The sequence below is a fragment of the Notamacropus eugenii genome, chromosome 2, assembly GCF_028372415.1.
Source record: "Notamacropus eugenii isolate mMacEug1 chromosome 2, mMacEug1.pri_v2, whole genome shotgun sequence".
Lineage (NCBI taxonomy): Eukaryota > Metazoa > Chordata > Mammalia > Diprotodontia > Macropodidae > Notamacropus > Notamacropus eugenii.
Window position 1 is genome coordinate 518,880,625 of NC_092873.1, and position 19,249 is coordinate 518,899,873.

The window sequence follows — 19,249 nt, forward strand, 5'->3', positions numbered from 1 at the left end:
AAAGCCCTTAGCGACTGTTGCTATGCAGGCTTTCCTTTCATGAAACACTGAAGAAAATGGAAGATACTAGGAGCCCCAGAGGCGAGAAGTCCATGTAGGCAATTCCCCTTAATTCAGTCTGATTCTATTCAGGTCAATTGCATTCAAATGAATTCAATCCAATCCAATTCAATTCCACAAACATTTATTGGACATCTATTCCATGCCCGGAGCTGGGTTAGATGCCAGGGGCACTAAGAGGAGAATGGAACAGTCCCAGAAGGCAGTGCAGTACAATGAGAAAAGCTTTGCATTTGGAGCCAAGAGAATTTGTGTTTGAATTCCACCTGTTCTTGATTACCTGGGATTAAATTCTATGGGCAGTGTTTACTCATCTGTAAAATGATGAAGCTGGATTAAATGTCCTCGGAGGTCCTTTCATGCAAGAGCCAAGGAGTTTCTTCTCCTGGGGGTGAGGAGGATACAACACATGTGCGGGTAAGGAGACACCTAATGTGCATCCTCTAACCCAAGGTAATTTAAGAGGGAGAGGACACCTGAGGGGATCAGGAAAGGTCTTGAGTGACACCTGAATTGTGCTTTGAAGAACACTACATATTTCAAGAGGCAGAGGTGAGAAGGGATCTCATTCTAGGCATGAGGGACAGCCTATGCAAAGGCACGGAGATGGGAAATGGAGTGTTATGTATGAGGAACGACTTGGACGCCAGTCAGGCTACAATGGAGTGTGTGAAATAGGGAAGGAGGGAAGGTTAAGAAGAAATAGAATTTGAAAGGTTGGTGGGAGCCAAATGGTAGAGAGATTTGAATGCTGCACCAAGGATTTTGCATTTTATCCTTGTACCGATAGGGCAACAGTGAAGGGTTTTATTCATATTTGAAGAACTGATGAGAGCATGTCTAAAAATAACCAACATTTATGTAGAGTTTTCAAGTTTACAAAGCATTTCACAAATATTCATTTGATCTTGCTACAACTCCTGGGAGGAAGGTGCTATTATTATCCCCATTTTATAGTTGAGAAAAGTGAGGTGGAGAGGGTAAGTGACTTGTTTAGGGAGGGTTACACAATAAGTGTCTGGTGAGACAAGATTTGAACTTGGGTCTTCCTGACTCCAACTTTGGCAGTCTCTCCAATGAGCCACCTAGTGCACCTATCAGTGCATCAACCCATCATACACTCTCTGATTCAACTTCAGAAAGTGTTCAATCCATCTTCCCTTGTGAGTTCCTTGAGGACAGCACCTGTTTTTGCTTCTTTTTGTATCCCCTGCACTTAGTATAGTGCCTGGTACATAGTAAGTATTTAACAGATGTTCATTGATTGATCACTTGACTAGCTTCCTCCATCAATGTTGTATTGGGGTGTGAACGTGACCTTGAATTCTAGAAAGCGATGTTAATGGATCCTAAGAAATCTCTGGCAATTCTGCCTGCCAGTCTTGGGAGAAGGGGTACATGTGAGCTGTCTTAAAGTGTCTGAATCTGTCTTCTAGGATCTTGGATCCAAGATCAGAACAACAACAACAAAAGAGACAGTTTTTGCAACAATATGGAAGAAGGGTTAGTTTTGTTCTGCTTGGCCCAGGAGGGCAGAACCAGTTGCATAGGGTGAAAGATGTAGAAAGGAATATATAGGTTCTGTTGAAGGAAAGCCTTCCTACCAATCAGAGCTATCCCAAAGGGGAATGGGCTGCCTCAAAAGGTAAGGAAGGTCTTCTAGGGCAAATCTCAAAAAGTCACTATAGCACTAATCCACCTCTAGGAGAAAGAGAAAGGCTTGCATCCTACGATCATAAGATCAGAACTGGAAGAGACCTTGGAAATCACAAATTCTAACCCCCTCATTTTGCAGATGAGGAAACTGAGTCAGGAAGAATAAATTAGGCAATACAGCTGGCATGAAATTGAGGCAGGGGTTGATTGCAGGTCCTCCTGACTCCCAGCCTAGCATTCTATCCACTGAGTTAATAGGGAGACATCAACTGGCTCAAAGGCTCTCTGATCACCACCCTTGTAAGTGCTTTCAGAGCCTGAATGGAACACTACAGGAATCTAACATTCTGATCATTGGCCCCATCTTGTTGATTTCACAACAGCTCTTACCCCCATATCCACCACCCTGGGTGACTTCAATAGCCTCCTAATTGACCCACCCAATCTCAAATCTCTCTTCCTTCCAATCCATCTTCTACATAGTTGCCTAAGTGATTTTCCTAGAGCACAGGTATGACCATACTCAGTAAACTCCAATGGCTCCCTGTTATCTCTAGGATGAAATATGATCTCATTCATATTCAAACAGGATGAAATAAAATTCTTTATTGGTTCAGCATTTAAATACCTTCATAAACTGGTTCCAACCTACATTTCCATGATTCCGTATTGCTCCCCTTCATGCTCTCTACAATCTAGGCAAATTAGCTTTCTTACTGATTCTCACAAAAGACATACCTCCACGTCATTATCTGTCATCTCTGACTGAAACCTTCCTCTTTATCTCCACCTTTTGGAATGACTAGTTTCCTTCAAAACCATCAGCTCAAGCATCACCTTCCATATGAAACCTTTACTGATCTCAGAGATTCTCAATAAATTGTTTCATTTTTAAATTATATGTATATATATATATATTACATGTGAATGAATTTACAAATACATAAATATATGTACATATATATTTATTTAATATACTTACATATGTATTTGTTATCTTTCCCAATAGACTATAAGCTCCTTGAGGGAATTATGTAAAATATAGACGATTAAAAAGGAAACCAATTGGATTGAGGCCCAGTTATCAAAATTTGTTCTAAAAAAACATGGTTTCATTCTTTTCTTTGCATCTTCAGTGCCTAGCATAGTGCTTGGATTAAAGTGGTACTTAATAAATGCTTGTTGATTGATTGATTAATTCACTTGGTAGTTCAGGCTCAGCTGTTTGGAATTGCCTAATTTGAGAGCCTGGGGTTTGTACTCCCTAAAGTTTGGAGAAACTAAGTTCATTGGATGTTTCATTAACAGGTCTGGGAATTTCAGTAGGAGAAGGCTGTAGAGAAGACCTCAGCAGGAAATGAGGCCTCAGGCCTGAGGAACAGACAAGCTTGTAGCCAAATTTGAAAGTGTGAGTCAGGTCAAAATGTAGCCATGATGCCTTTGGGATATAACTGAAGTGAGTGGGACAAGTGAAAGGAAAGCAAGGAGAGGAAAGCAGACTGGTCAAGGTCACAATGAAAATGTCCAGGAACATCAAAGTTTGGTCATTGACAAAATGAGACGTCAAGGGATATGACCAACCTGTTTACCTTAGTGCTCTTGATGAATAGGACCTCCCATAGCAGCCCCAAACATTCACCGTCATTCACCATTTGGTGAATCTAGATTCTGCTGTGTTGGCCTATTTTCTCTTAGATTCATAAAAGGAAATGAGAATGAATGAAAGAATATTTACTAAGTGCTTACTTTTTTCCAAGCACCATGATAAGCACTAGGGATACAAATATAAAAGCAAAGATAGTCCTTGACCACAAGGGTTTATATTCTAAAAGTAGAAATAAACCTTGGAGAGTGATAGTAAGGGTAGGGTGGATGGTAAGTGGGAGCCCTTGGGGAATAGATTGACACAACCCATCCATGAACTATAGCAAAGTGAATTTGATTGCAATTCATGATTCTAGAACTTTGGGGTTAGAGAAGAGGAAAGGGTGCCCATGCCCCAGAGAAGAGGTTGCTGAGGAGCTACATAGAGAAGAGAGAATGAAGTGGAGCATGATTTGGACTTTCCTGAAATGGTTTCCTTGGAGAGGCAATAACTGATAGATCTTAGAAACCATATGGTCCAATGCCCTCATTTTATAGAGTATCATGGGACTATGGATCATAGACTTAGGACTGGAAGGAACCTTTATGAGATCATCTAGTCCAGCCCCATGACATTTTATACTTGAGGAAACAGGTCGAGAGAGAGAGAGTGATTTGCCTAGGGTCACACAGTTGGTGAACAGTTGAACAGTTCAACTTAGGTGTAACTCAAGCTGCACAAATCTGAGCATCTAACTCATCCACTCATCAATTCAAGACCAACTGACTTGACTCTGGGAGTTCCTTAGACTAATAATATTAGGTAAACATGGCACTTTGAGGTTTCCAAAGTACTTGACAGATATTATCTCACTGCACCTTATATTCTTTCAATGCACTTTAACAATTTTTACCTAGGTGAAGCAGACAGATGGCAGCGCCTAGAACACCAGACCCAAGTTCAAGACTTAGACACTTCCTAATGCATGACTTTGGGCAAATCACTTCACCTCTGTCTGCTTCAGTGTCATTATCTGTAAAATGGAGTTGATAATAATAACACCTGCCTCCTAGGGTTGGTGTGAGAATCATATGAGAATAATATGAATAAAGTGCTTTGCAACCCTTAAGACCTTTTATAGATGCTCTTGTGAAATACAGAGGCCAGACAAGGAAGTACTGATGTAACCAGATTTTGACAGGTGAATATTCTAGAGGGGTCTTATTTCTAAAATAATTTCTAGGATACTATTGTTTTCCAGATAGAATTCAGCTCCTCTTGGCATCTCTTTTGCATCTAATGATCAACTCTATGCACATGTAATGGCATCTCTATATCTATAGACTTAGCCTCTAAACTTACATTCCCAACTTCCTGGTGATCATCCCCATGTGGGTGCCTTGTAGTTATCTCAAACTCTACATGTCCAAAACAGAACTCATTCGCTTTCCCCCTTAAACTCCCCTTTCTCCAGACTTCCTTATTCCTGATGAAGGTACCACCATTCTTTCAATCACTCAGGTTCACAAGCTATGGGATGGATTCAACTATTCACTGACCTCCCCAAATTCAGTCATGCCAAAACGCTGTCCATGACATTTCTCACCTCCATCCCCTTCTCTCCATTCACATGGTTGCCACCTCCTCTCACTGGGCCATAGTGGTCTAGTTCAGGTTGTGCTCAAGAGTGTTGTAGGCTACAGAATGTCAATGGACTGCATATTTGACATCTTTTAAGGCCATTCTGTAAAACCATAAGTTTCAGAAAAAGTGCTGGCCTGCATTGGAAGATGGAGTTTCCATACCCTGGGAGTTCCCAGTGCCCGTGAAGGCACTGTCTCAATCCCTGAGTGATAGCGTCATAGGACTGAAGCCATGAGCTTTTAGACATGTAATCTGGTATTTCCACACACTTAAATATAGAATACTAGTCCAGATGTCCTGTGGATAAAGATAACAACTTAAAAAATATCAAATAGACCTAGCGTTCTCTTCAGATTGTTTTTAAAGTATTTATAGGGAGACTAGTGTCTTTGTTACTGGGAAGAGCACACAGCAAAGTTAGAAATACAGAACAATGGATGGGGGTAGGGGCTGGATGTCCCCAGCTCTCCTGGCTCCATATGGCCCTTTTGTTCCTATTTCATCTTAGATGTTCTACATTCTAAGGTCTCTTCATGTTCCAAAGGAAGGGGCACGGGGTGGTGGAAAGAACACTGGACAAAAGTCAAGAATTCCACAGAGTCCTGGCTTTACTGTGGGTTTTCTGGGTGATATGAGGGGATATGTCTTTCTGGGTCTCACTTTGCTCATCTATAAAATGAGGGGGCTGGACTTAATGTTTCTTTTATGTCTTTTCTGCCTTCAAATTTCATTGATTCTATTGTGGCCATCTATTGACTTGAAACATTAAGCTAACAGAACATTGTTCCAATCCCAAAGCCCTGAGGATGGCCAATGGTAAAGGGAGGGCTTGGAAAGTAGAGTTCTTCTCTTTGATCTGTTTATCAGTTTCCAGTTTGCTGGTCATTTGGTAGGATCTAGGGTACCCTTTAATCCTTTGTATTTTTAATTTTTATCATGGACTCTGTGAGTAAGGGGCATGTGCATATATGTGCACATATTGTTGCAGGGGGTGTGAGGTGGGGGAGGAAGTGATGTTTCTGAGCAGATGGTGGATGATCATCGTCAAGGAATGCTATTCACATACAGATTGGAAAAGATGATCTTTGAGGTCCCTTCAAACTCAGAGATCCTAAGATTCCATGACGAACTTCTAGATATTTCCTTAGGCTCATCCTTGGTGACTTCTTTCCTGTCTTTGTAGCATCTTAAGATGTGAACTCAGCCTGGAAGGGCCCTCAAAAGTCATCCAATCCCTTCATTTTACAGTTAGGGAAACTGAGTCACCAAGAAGTCATATGACTTATCCCAGGTCACACAAGTAGCAGAGCCATATCTTCTAGCTCCAAATCTGGGGGTGCCACAGCTTCCCCCTTTAAAGCTTTTATTGAAACATATTTTAACCTTATTTTACCTGCATAGAAATGTTGAAGTGGAGTCTACAGAAGATTGTTTTATTCTGGGACCCCACATGCCTTAGGGGCATTTTTAAACTTTTTAGGGACAATCTTGACCCAGAAAGGATAATTAGAAATTTTTAAAACTGGGATTATGTTATTTTTAAATTGGGACAATGCAGATGGATTGATTAATTGATTAATAAAAACAGTTGGGAAGGAGCTTGATGACTGTGGTGTCAAGGGCCATACTCTAGTGGTTGTAAGCACATATGGGAAGGACCCTGACCTCTTCCCCTGTCTTCAGCCAGGTCATGGCCCCACTTCCCTCACTTTCTTTTTGGGTTGGCCTTCTCTCCCACCCCATGAAGAATGCAGGCTCTTGGACCATAAGGCACAGGAGAAGGGGTGGAAGGAAGGAAGAAAGGAAGAAAGGAAGGAAGGAGTGAAGGAAGGGAGGGAGAGAGGGAGGGAGAGAAGGAAGGAAGTGCATTCTTCCTGCTCCTCTGCTTTATTTACAGCTCCCTCCAGGCCACACAATTCTTAGAAAGAGCCCTGGCTCCCACACCCCTTAGAGACACAAGTATTACAATTTCCACTCATTTCCAAAGGTATCTTTGGATCCTGAATCTCTCCCTACCAAGTTGTCATCCTAGGTCCCCTTGGGATAGCCTTGCACTCCCCAGGATGACCTTAGGGCTCTCCACACACCAAGGGCTAGCTAGCCCTGCCATAGGCTTTGTTTCGTTTGTAATTCAGATTACACCCCTCCACAGAAGCAGGATCAGTCCTAGCAACTTCTCTGTTTCTAGTCTCTGGCTCTGACTAGTGCCCAGCCTACATTCCTCCCACACCCCCGACATCTGGGGGAAGTGAAAGCCTTCATCCCTTTGTCAACATCTTTTCTGAGCTCCTGTCAAAAGAGGATAGGAGGGGCCAGAAGAGAAATTAATTGGTACATCTGTTGCCCTGTCTGCTGGTGAGCATGATGTGATCTCCACAATGCATTTAAAATGGCAAAGCTGTCTCTCATCAAGAGCTGAAACTTCACCTGTTAGCCATGAATGAAATAGAGGGAAACTGTGTCAATCACCTCCAGCTGCCCCCCAAAGGGCCCAGCCCTGAAAAATAACATTTGTTCCTGAGCGTTGGCAAGAAAGGAATATGGGTTTTGAGTGAATGCTTCTCTGTCATAGAGCTGCAGGATTTCAGGGCTAGAGAAAGAACAACTCACATTTATATGGTGTTTTATGGTTACAAAGCACTTGAAATAATTTAAAAATTAGACAACGAACAAAAAACCTAACATATGCTCTGACGTTTTTGCATTGGTAGAAGGGAAAACTGGATCTGTTACTGGAGGAAAGTGGAACAAATACCCTCAGCCTTTTCAGTCTTTCCCAACCATTATGATGGCTTTTGCAAGTTGTTATGATGTATGGAACGGAGGAGCATGATGGGAAGAGGCTAAGTGGGGAGGGGAGCTAAAATCAGTTTCTCAGCAATTTCACTCAACTTTTTTTTTCCTTTTGAAAGTCCTAGGAATACTTGCCTCAGCCAGGGAGTATAAGTTAAGAACTAAGAAATAAAGTAGGTTCCTGATCATGAATCAGAAGATAGTTGGACTGAGAGAACTGAGGAGAGAAGTTCAAAGAACAGAAATGATCTGAACCTGGTCATCTGCTACCTTCTGTGAGGAGTCCGGCTGACAGGAAAATTTTCATAGCTATTGGTTGAAAGACCTGTAGCTGCATCTCCAGCATGGGATAGGCTTGTTAACCACAGCATCCCAGTGGATGGTGGATGGTGTGTTAAATGACACTGAAGACAGCTACTTGCTGAACACCAGCTAAAAGCAGAAGACATGTGATGCCTGGTGGGGAGCATTCCCATCAGAAGATATCAGCAGCCGTCTACACTGGAGGTATAATTCACTCATCTGCATATGTGCCCAGGCAATGAATGAGTATACACCAAGTATGGATGACTGACTCGAGATAACCTGTGCATATGTATTCTTTCTGTTGAGGAGGTATGTATGTGTGGAAGAGTGAGCCCAAAGTTTATGAGAGGAATGTTCTGTTGGGATTTTTTTTTTCTGTTATGCTAATTCATTAAATGCCTTTGCTTTGAGCTAAGTGTGTCCTCTGGCTGACTAGTAAAAGTAAACACTTGCGCAGGGTCTCACAAGCTATGGTTTAGAGAAGATTCTTACCCACAAAGTATTTAGAACCTGGGCTAGCTTTTTGGTGGGAGGGGATGGTATGGAATGGGGAAGGGAATAAGGGTGGGAGGGAATCCAAACGTTATATATATTCTAAACTTTTAGATTTGGAAGAACAGTAATCTTTGTTAGGAAAATTTCTGAAAACTAGCCAATACGGAAAAGGACTCTAATTTGTCCAAATACTCTATATGCATGAAAAGAAATACTTATTAACAAGATGCATGGTATTCAGTGCAGGGTGTCACTCCACTTCCTGCTTCTTTGTAGTCCCCTGAGAAGGATTAAGACTTGGACCAAAAGTCCAAGTGCAGAACTAGAGGCCAAGCAGAACTGATGGGAGAGGTGACTGCAGTGCATTCGATCTTCACGATAGCCCTTTGAGGGAGTCCAGGGTTGCCATTTTAATAAGGTAATAATTAATATGAGAAGCAGTGTTGACAGAGATGGCCTCAGAGGCAGAAAGACCTATTTCAAATCCTGCTTTGGACTTACTGACTTTATGACCTGAAGCAATTTGCTTAAACTCTCTGTGAAATTCTGTAAAACTATAAGCTGCAGATGTGCTGATCTGATCTAATAGTAATAGCAACGGCACCAATTTGCATAGTGCTTTATAAATACTATCTCATTTGATCACCACAGTGATCCTGGGAGGGAGATGCAATAATTATTTCCATTTTATAGATGAGGAAACAGGCCAAGGAAGATTAAGTGACTTACTCAGGGCCACTCAGCTCGTAAGTGTCTGAGGTCACATTTACTCAGCTTTTCCAGATTCCAGGTCCATTTCTCTCTCTATTATGCCACCGACCACCTCTAATATTCATTAATAGAGGGAGTTTTTTCCCTACCTGGAAGTTCCCCATGCCAATGAAATCACAGAGCTAGTTCCAGTCCTTATTAGGATAATTAAAATAATAATCATGAAATATTCATAAACAAATAATTATTGATAAAATCAAGTAAATAATAATTTAAATAGTAGCTGACAGTTAGGATTTGAAAGGCTGTGGTGTGGCACAGGGATCAGAATCATTCTGTTTTTTCCCAGAGGGTAGATGAGTGAATCCATGTTTTAAACTTCTCCCACAGGAGATGGCACATGAACCAAGTCTTGAAGGAGGCTGGGTGTTCCAAGACATAATATAAATATAAAGAGGAGTGCCTTCGAGATGTGGCCATGACCTGGCAAAGGCCCACAGGTGGGAGAGGGGGGGCTGAGTTTGGGGCAAAGCCAATAATAATGTACATAGACTAGGGCCAGATTGGGAAAGACTTTACATCCCAAACCCAGGAGTATGTTTTACCTGAGAGACAACAAAAGGACTTAGAAAGTAAAGGGGATGACAGGGCCAGTTTTGTTTTGTAAGAAGGAAATTTTGGCAGCTATGTGGAGAATGGAATGGAATGGAATGGGAAGAAATTGGAAGCCAAAAACTTAATTAGGAGGCTCTTTCAAGAACCCAGGTTAAAGGAGATGAACACCTGAGTTAGGGTTGTGCCCGTGTTAATGATCTTTTCATGATACCCAAGTGCCTTATCCAGGGCTACTCCCTTGGTTCCCACTTGCTTTGACAGCCAGGTCCCTAGAAGGTGGCTGAACCTCAGGGTTCTAAGGGTAACCCTGAGGGGCTAGGTTTCTAGTACCATTGCTCATGGGTCTCCACCAATGTGCTTCCAGTGGACAGAAAATGATCTTTTAAAAAATGCATTTACTGAGATGATACAACAATAACAGTAATTATAAAAAAAAAAAACCACATTATCCCCAAATCGAGGAGTAATGTTTTGAACACACAAGGTCTCTGAGAAAAGTGGGCTGATAATAAAAGCACAAAGGCCAACATATACAGAGCAGATATGGCAAAGGGTTACCTCCTGTCTCCTGTTACTTGACTTTTCTTCCCTTCGTACAGTCTTAATGGAATTCCTCCTAGGTGTAGTCTCTTCTGGGCTCAGTCAGTCAGTTGCCTTTAAGTTCATTTCTCTTCAGTACAAAGATTTTTGTTCCATGAAGCTGTTTCCTCATTGGGTGGCTGGCTACCCTTCCATCTCCATCCTTCTCGGTTTGTCCTTAGGATGTCCCTCTCTGCTATTGGCTGGATATCTTGTCTCCCACTGGTTCCTTCTTTCAGGTGACATCTTCAATGGATAGGGTAGAAGGAGAGAGAGAGAATTCCTCATTTGACCCCCATCAGTCTCAACCTAGAGACCTTCACTGCTGGCCTTGTCCACCACTTGACTGAGCTTCCACAGAATGTCTCCCAATTATTTAAAGTCATCAGGTGTGTGGTTAGGTTGTTTCATGAACTATGAGCTATTCACAGTTTCCTTCTAGACCCAATTGTAGAAGATTTGGAGTTTGATGAAAAAAGATGACAAAGTATCTTCTTTAGCCACTTAAAATACTTAATCATGTTGATTGATTGAAGCAGGAGTTTCAAGCCCCATCTAATATCATATACTCTGTCTCTGTTTGTTTGTCTCTCCCTCAGATTTTCATAAGTATCCTGGTGCTGTTCCCACTTCTTTAACTACGGTCTTGTGATCGAACACAGAATGTAAAATGTAGGAAAAAGAATTTTAGAATATAGAACATAAAATGTCAGAATTGAAAAGGATCTTAGAAAACAGGCTATTAGAACACTGGTCATAGGTTGTCAGAGCTGGAAGCAGGAACCTTAGAGATCACCTAACTCAGTCTCTCTGTTTTACAGATGAGGAAACTGAGGCCCAGATAAGAAAGAGAACTTTGCTGTACCTTTGCTCAGGCTGTGCCCCACACCTAAAATGCCCTCCCTCCTCACATCTGCCTCTTGGAATCCCTGATTTCCTTCAAAGTTCAGCTTGTGTCGCCTTTTACATGAAGCCTTTCCTGCCTCCCCCAGCTTCTAGTGCCTCCTCACAAAAATAATTGAGTATAATGCGCTTATATATGCATTTATGTAGATTTCTATATTTTCCCTCAAATAGTTCCTTGAGGGCAGTTTAATTAGTGTTTTTGTATTCTGGCACCAAGTGTAGTGTCTGGCATACAGTAGGTGCTTAATAAATGATTATTAACAGTTGATTGCTTTGGTGGAAGAACTTGGATTAGAATCCAGTATTTGGCACAGCGCCTGGCACATAATAGACTCTTAATAAGTGTACATTGATTTACTGACTTCCTGATTAGGGCTCTTTGTATTATGCCACCAAATTAACCACTTTTTCGCATCTTTTCTTAACCTTTTTTATATCCTGGACCTTCTTGGACAGTTGATCTGGTGAATCCCACAGACCCCTCATCAAAGTAATACTTTTAAATGCATAAAACAAAACATATTGGCTTTTAAAGGAAACCAAATATATTGAAATACACATTTTTTTCTACAAACACAAGTTCACAGACCTCTTATAGTAAGTCACTAGTTAGTACCTAATCAGTTTTAAGATTTAAAATATAAATCTTTTCCCCATGACTGCTAGTAGCAGCCCACTAGGCTTCCGTCATGGAAAAAAGAGAAATAAAATGTGCTTTTGAATCCTCCATACTTTTTAAGGATTATGAGTGGATCTCCCAAATGGATCCACGAAAGCCTAGTTGCTATCTAGTGTATATCAGGCTGTCTGTCTCTATATATTTTTCTATCTATCCATCCATCTATCTGTATCTCCATCCATCCATCCATCGGTCTTGCTGTCTAATCTATCTCCACTTATCTTTAAATTGTATTTATTTTTCTCCACTAATTCTATTTCAAAGAAAAGCAAAGTCTTATTCTGCAAATACTAAAGTAGCTTACAAATTCTCAGAGGGAGGAACCAGAAGGAATTAGTGGGAGCGGGGGATGTAAATTTCAGTGGGATGTCCAGGAAAATGTCACAGCAAGAGAGCTGTCCCAAAGCGGAATGAGCTGCCTGGCGGGAGCTGGCAGAGCTCCCCTTCTCTCTGGCACTCTTCCAGAAATGGCTGGATGATCACTTGTAGTAGGAAGATGTTGTGGTACTGATTCCTCTTCAAGCATAGAGCTGACTCTGAAATTTGTGATTGTCACCCGAAAACTTCTTTTAGGTAGAATTTCCAGCAGAGGGCACTGTCTCTCTACACAGCCTCCCAAAGGAGGCTTCAGAACTAAACTTTTCCATTCATTCTCATTCAGCTAAATCAATTAACTTGTGTAAAATGGCCCTGTGCACAGACCCTTGGGCTAGCTCAGGAGCAAATACAGAGGTGAGATAAGATTGTAAGCTCTTAAGAGCAGGGTCTGTGCTACAAGAACCTTTGGATTCCTAGTGCTCTGTGCAGACTTCCGCACAGGAATGCTCTATGGACATTCTCTCCATCAGGATCAAAGGGAGCCCAGCCCCACTGTCTCAGCCACTTAAGCCTTGCTTCTCCCACAGATACTCCTCAGAATATCCAGTCAATGGGATGGAGGTCTTCATCTATTTTTACATTTTTTTTTTCATTTTGTGGGTTCCAGTGAAGCCCTCTGTGTCTCATCCTGTCCCCCTCCTCAGCATCCAGGTTCTTATTCATAAGATATATGTTACAACTTGAACATAGGCCATTACTGAAACTTCACTTACACTGTTTGAGCTTACTACGTACATTTCTTCTTTGCATTCTGGGTCAGTCACTGTTTTGATTCTTCAGAGAAGAATCTAAAATTTATCAACATGTGGCATCCTGGGAGAATGTATTTGTTTAAAACATGGGTTCGTGACAGATCAGGATTGTTAAGAGCAATGCATAATTTTAAAAAATTAAATAACATTTTTCATGCAATAAAAATCTATTTTATTTTCTTCCCCCACTGGAAAAAAAGCACAATAAAAAATCTTCTAGATAAATGCATAGTCAAGGAAAACAAATTCCTATATCCAAAAAATATATGTCTCCCTCTTCACTCTGAACCTGTCATTTCTCTATCAGGAAGTGGGCAGCATGTTCCATCAAGGATCTTCTAAAATCATGTTTGGTCACTGCATTGATTGGAGTCATTAAATCTTTTCAAAATTGTTTTTCCAATATTGTTGTTATTATATAAATTGTTCCTCTGTTTCTGTTCACTTCCCTCTTCATCAGTTTATACAAATCTTCTCAGGTTTCTCTGAAACCATTCCTTTCTTCCTTTTTTCAGCCGAATAGTATCCTACTCTATCTGCCCAGGATGGAAACCCATCTTCACTAGTTTCCAGTTCTTTGCCACCATAAAATAAATACTTTTTGTATGTATGGGTCCCTTTCCCATTTTGTTTGATTTCTTTGGGAGGGTAAGTCTAACTGTGGTGTTGTTGTGTCAAAGGAACACCCAGTTTAGTAACTTTAGGGATATGGTTTTGAACGACTGAAAATCAACTCTCCCCTTTACCAGCAGCACCCTCACCAGAGTTTCCCAGATGAGAAAGAGCCCTGGGACTGGGACACAGTAAGGACCTGGTTCTTTTTTTACCTCTGACACTTACTGATGGATTATATTGCCACATGCCTGCCCCCTCATCCTTCTAACTCAATTGTCTCATCGAAAAAGTGGGACAGTAATAGCACCTACTTCTTTGGGGGGCTCAAATGAGATAATACTGAAGCTCTTCAGCTTTTTTCTGTATCTCAGACCACTTTGTCAGTCTAGTGTAGCCTACAGACTCCTTCTCTGGGGAATTAGACATTTTTGAAATAATTGAAGGAAGAGCTAAATTTCAGGTAAAAGTTACTGAAAATGAAGATGTAATTTTTTTTGCCCAGGATGCCCTGAAATCCCAGACCTGAGGTTTAGAACCCTGAGATAATGTATGTAAAGCGCTCCACAAACCTTAAAGCACTAAAGAAATGTGAGCTACTAGTGTTAAGTAATTACTACCGTACTACTTTGGCAGGAATGATTTTCTGTCAGTGATAGGCCAGGGTCTCTGATCCATACTGGTAATGAACAGTACCTCCAAGTGAAGTCAAAGATCTCCCATCTTCTAGCAAACCCAGAGTGAAGATCTTCTTAGCAATTTTGCCTAAAATTCTCTAAAAAGAGAAGGTAGGTTACAGCCTTGATGAATGTCAAGAGGCTGACTGCCAGAGGGTTGGCAACTAGGAGAACTTTTTTTTGGTTGCAGCACAGAATCATTGAACTGAAATAAATCTCAGAAGTCAGTCTAATCCCTTCTTTTTAAAGATAGGGAAACTGAGACCCAGAGAAGCATTTCTTGAGGCACAGAGGGCTCTTAGGTACATGGAATTTAGTGGTAAAAAAGAGACTGGAGAACTCTCATCTAACCTCAGGAAAGAGGAGAAAAGTGACTTTAAAAGTTATATAGGTAAGATGTTACAGATTTGGAATTTGAACTGGGATCTTTGGACTCCAAGAGCTGCTAGGTGGCACAGTGGATGGAGCACTAGGCCTATCAGAATGATCTGAATTCAAATCTGAGCAAGTCACTTAACTCTGCCTCAGTTTCCTCATCTGTAAAATGAGTTGGAGAAGGAAAAGGCGAACCACTCAGGTATCTTTGCCAAGAAAATCCAAATGGGGTCACAGAGTGTCAGATTTGCCTGGAGTGACTCAACCACAACAATTTTGGATTCCAAATGCACTGCTCTTTCTATTGTGATATCACTGCCCTTCTTGATTGAGGAAGTTATAAGTGAAATAACGAATCCTTGAAGTATTGTAAACTTTACAATACCATGTTATTATTATTAGCGAAGCAAGAAACTCGGAAATTCAGCCTCTGAATCCAAAATTTTGTTTACTTTCTTATCCTGTTTGCTGTCTGGTTTTCAGCAGCCACACCACACCGCATTCCTCCCTTGCCTCCATTTTTCCCCCCTTTTCCTTCTCTTCCAACCCCAAATGCTTTCATGTATTTCATTTGGTTCCATTTTCCAAAGTCATAAAATTCTTCAGAACTCACAAAATCTACACCCTGAGTTATGAATATTCTAGGAAGGATGTCCTTCAGCTGGAGAGCTTCCAGAGGTGACGGACCTGGAGTCCGGGTCACGTGAGGATCAGGGGATGGACCTGGGCATTTTAACGGGGAGAAGAGAAGGCTGGGGGGGTGGGGGTGGAGGGCAGCTACAGGCACTGGAAGTCAAGACATGATGGAGGGACAGCTTCTCCTAAAAGCCTATGATGCCAACGCTCCAGTCTGTCACTCAAAAACCTATGTTTTGCCTCTCTAGAACTTCCTTCTTAAAGAGTTCTCAGTCAACTAAACCTTCTTCCTTCCTGCAGTATCTTGGTTTGGTCTTCTCTCAGTCAGTCAGAAATCACTTCCTCTTACTTGGACCAAAAGTCCACTTTGAGTCACACTTTGAGGATGCAGGGTTCTACTGGTTACATCCATTTAAACATTGTTTCCTACCTTATTTTAAGACACTTTGTATTCTGTCTTTACCTTTAGCATCCATGCTTATTGGGTGAATAGTTTTGGTCTTAGCCTTTTGACCAATGCCTCTTATTCTAAGTGTTTAGGTATATTTACAAGACTTAAAAGGCTTGGACTCTCCTTCTTGCTGTCTTCATTTTCAGCCCAGGACAGTTGGGAATGGACATAACCCCAAATTTCATGATCCCCCAATGGTCCTCTTGAATCTACTGGGACCCACAAGATGACGCTCTCTTTTTAAGTGTTATTTAGCCCCATTCTGAGATAGTGAATAGAGGACCAGACTTTAGATGAGTCCTATTCAACTCACACACACACCAAGGGGAGAGAGGACCAGTCACCAGAGCTACAAGGACAATATCTTTTAGTTTTTGTGGGCCTGTGAGACACATTGACCATCAGAACATTGCAGCACCTAGCTGCACCTGTGTGCTAGGCAGCTTCAGAAAGTTTCCGTGACTGCATATATGGAAACACAAAGAAACATAGACTCATAGACCTAGAACTGGAAGGAAGATTTGAGGCAATCGAGGCCCACACTCCCATTTTAAAGATAAGGAAATGGGAGGCCTAGGGAGATCAATTTATTTAAGGAAAGTCATGAAGGTATTCAGCACTAGAGATCACATTTGAACCCAGGTCTTTAGAGTCTTGTGGTATAATTACTAGAAAGAAACCCTTGAAGCCAAGTAGAGCTGGGTTCAGGTCCTACCTCTGACTCATGCTGGTGTGAAACCCTGGGTAAGACACAACTTTTCAGTGCTCCAGGCAAAACAGTGCCAATCTGCTTTGGCAGAGGGAGTTTCTCCACCTGAGAGTTCCTAAGCATGAAAGCACAGATCTGGTCCTATCCCTGTCCTATCCTCTGAATATCCCTATTCTTTCCCCTGTTCTGACATGGGAGTTGCCTCCCGAGCAACACTGGTCATTGTGGCCAGGTAACAGGTAAAGGATGAACTTGCACATAATAGGTATCCCATCAGCCCCAGTGATGGTAAAGACTCTCCTTGTTTATTGGTTAATTTTACATTTTGAATTCAGAGCCAGGAGGCCTTGAAGAGGCCCTCTAGTCCAATCCAAACAAGAGTTCCCTTGGCCAAGTGGTTTTCCTATATTTGTAATCCCCCACCTTTGGAGGCAGTCCACTCCACTTTGGGACACCACTAACTGGGAGGAGGTTGTTTTTCCTGATCTCAAGCCTAAATTTGCATCTTTGCAACTTTTCCCCATTGTTCTTGGCTCTGCCCTCTGGGGCCAAGGCAGAACAAAGCTAATTCCTCTTCCCCATGACAGTGCCCTCTCCTCACCCCCAAATCTTCTTTGAATCCGTTTGGGACTGGGAAGGTGGAGTGTTGTATTTTGTCATGGCTAATTAAATTAATGAGAGCGTTCTCAAACCTTCCATTTATCATTTCTAAGCAGCCAATTTTGATGGATCTGTTTCCATTTAAACAATATGGGGCAATTATCAAATTAATTTTTTAAGAAAAGACACCACTATGAGGGACAGATGGATGATCACTTATCCTAGGATCTCCAGTGGATTTAAAATTCATTAATCTTTGGACCACTAGTCACACAGAGAGAAAGCATATTAATTTCATTTCACCAGGTGGGGAACTACAGACGTAGAGAGGTGAACAGGGTTGACAGTGACAGAGTGAGGCTGGAAATGCTGGGACCACATCCAAGCCTTTGCAATCCTCCTCTAACTCTCTCACCAGCAGACTATTAATCAGCAATATTTTGTTTGATGCAGTGCAAAGAGCACCAGACAGAGAGTCTAGAGCAATGGGTTTCACTTAAGGCTTGGCCACTAATTCACCATGTGATTCTGGGCAAATCAAGTCCACTCTTTGGGTCTCAAGTTTCCTCATCTGTAAAATATGAGGTTTGGTCTCCATGATCTCCAAGGTCCTTTTCAGCTCTAAATTCTGTGGGGAAGTTGATGTTCAGTCATTTTCAGGCATGTTCAACTCTTTGTGACCCCATTTGAGACTTTCTTGGCAGAAATACTAGAGTGCTTTGTTATTTCCTTCTCCAGCTCATTTTATAGATGAGGAAACTGAGTCCAACAGGGTGAAATGAGTTGCCTAGGGTCACACAAGTAGCAAGTCTCTGAGGCTGAATTTGAACTCAGGTCTTCCTGACTCCAGACCTAGCACTCTATATCCACTGCACCCCCAAACTGCTCCTGTTAAAACCTTGTGAACAGTAAAGATCTGTTTGCCTCAGACTGTCATAGTAATGACAGCATCTTTACTTTTGGTGAGATGAGTTAATCGTCCAGACTGACCCCCACCCTTACTATAGGACCCTAGATTTGGAATTTGAAGGGTCCTCAGAGGCTCTCTGGTCCAGTCCCTCATTTTACAAATGATGAACTAAGGCCAGAGGGACGATGAGGTCATACAGGTAGCACAGAAATCCAGGTGGCTGGAATCCAAATTGAGCCTCCATTCTTCTGTATCAAGCTTCCTCCAATCATTGCGGAGGTTTAGCGAAGAGGAGAGACATGGACGTGATCACAGCAACTGACATTTGGAGAAGGCATTGAAGACCAGTTAGTATAATCCACATCTCAACAAGAATCCCCTTGGCCCAAAGCAGTCATCACTCCTCCGCTTGAAGCCCCCCAGCTTCCATTGGGTGTCATACGATCACTTGCATTGTAAGGCAGCTAAGTGGGAGTGGAGTGAAGAAGACCTGAGTTCAAATCCAACCTTGGGTGATTCCTAGCTGTGTGACCTTGGAAAAGTTACCTCTCTTCTGTCTGCCTCAGTTTCCTCAAGTGAAAAATGGGGATAATTGTTCCTACCCCTAAAAGCTGTGAAGATAAAATGAGATCTCTGTAAAGTGCCTGATGCATAATAGATATTAATACATAGATGTTACCTTCCCTTCTCCCTCTTCTTCCCTTCTCCCTAAGGGAGAAATAGCACATATATAGCGAATGAACCCAAAACATGCACTACAAATACACAAAAATGTATAAATATATAAAAACTATACACCAATATATAATACATACAAATTTACAAAAATCAAAATACACTGAGATGAAATACAAACTAATTTTTTTCATGGAAGGAGGTTGGAAGTTCTAAGCACTGGGAGGTGGCATTACAGCTGAATTCAGAAGGGAACTTGGGGATCCATGGGGAGGAGGGGAGGAGGGAGTAAGCTTCTGCCAAGTTCCCCCAGTCTCCCTGCATTCCTGATCCTGGTTCTTCTTTGCCATTCATGCCCCAGTCTGACAGGCTGTGCCCAAAGCTTCTTGGACTTGATTAAGATGATTAAGTTGGAAAGAGAAAGAACGTCTTGCTCCTCCTGTGA

The 19,249-nt window shown here is 41.7% G+C and overlaps 1 long non-coding RNA gene across 1 annotated transcript in view; it reads right to left on the reverse strand.

Moving 5' to 3' along the window:
- Positions 1 to 11,143, reverse strand: part of LOC140530224 (uncharacterized) — a 33,745-nt gene extending 22,602 nt beyond the window's left edge. Inside the window, exon 1 of the long non-coding RNA XR_011975864.1 lies at positions 10,424 to 11,143. This is a non-coding gene — a long non-coding RNA (uncharacterized lncRNA). The remainder of the gene's footprint in view (positions 1 to 10,423) is intronic.
- Between the last annotated feature and the right edge of the window lie 8,106 nt (positions 11,144 to 19,249).